Here is a 776-nt window from a genome sequence, read left to right as displayed (position 1 = left end):
GCATCTGTCCCAGGCATACCAAGCTTGGAAGATAATTGAAGCTGGAAATTCCATGTAATGTTCCATGTGCAAAGTAGTTCATACCAACTGTGACTTGTCAGTCAATTTTTGTTTATTTTTACTTTAATTCTGATTTCTGTTAAAGTAACGGTTATTAAAGGAGGACTCTTGGTGAGCAAATTGGTACATGAGGTAAGGGTGGAGTAGGCTAGATACTTGAAGCAATTGGAACCAGTTGGATCTTGTAAACTATGAGATCTTTGATTAGGGTTGTTAATCTGGGCTAATCAGGAAAGCCCTGTCTGAACAATATAGCCAGGAGATCATACTTACCTGACAGGGGAGATACCATGATCAACAAGGTGGTTCTCCCAGGACGAGGCTATCCCATTGCACTTCGGGTGTGCTGACGCCTGCAATGTCCCCAAATGCGGGATACTCGACTGCAAAATTTGTGGTAGTGGGGGACTGCGTTCGTGCTCAAAAAAATTAACCAGGAGATCCCCCTCCAATTCTATTTTGATTTAATCCCTGCCCTCCCCTTTACTGTTTGATCACACAGCATTGCCCTTTGAGGTGAAGGGCACTGCTTGTCACTGGCCACCCGGGTGTTTCCTGTCTTCCTGGTGGTGGAAATTTGAATAAAGATTCATGCACCTTGTGTCTCTCACTGTGTCTCACACCTCACACACACACCATGGGCGCTGGGGAAAACATAAGCACTATCACAATTAGGTGGTAGTGTGGGGGTTTAAAAAAAAGAAAGAAAAACAACA

At 44.1% G+C, this 776-nt stretch overlaps 1 pseudogene; it reads left to right on the top strand.

The window, feature by feature from the left end:
* Positions 1-325: 325 nt before the first annotated feature.
* Positions 326-508, top strand: LOC132820540 (U1 spliceosomal RNA; annotated as a pseudogene).
* Positions 509-776: the final 268 nt, after the last annotated feature.

The sequence above is a fragment of the Hemiscyllium ocellatum genome, chromosome 11 (assembly GCF_020745735.1).
Source record: "Hemiscyllium ocellatum isolate sHemOce1 chromosome 11, sHemOce1.pat.X.cur, whole genome shotgun sequence".
Lineage (NCBI taxonomy): Eukaryota > Metazoa > Chordata > Chondrichthyes > Orectolobiformes > Hemiscylliidae > Hemiscyllium > Hemiscyllium ocellatum.
The sequence above is the reverse complement of the archived record's forward strand: the minus strand, read 5'-3'. Positions and strand labels throughout refer to the sequence as shown.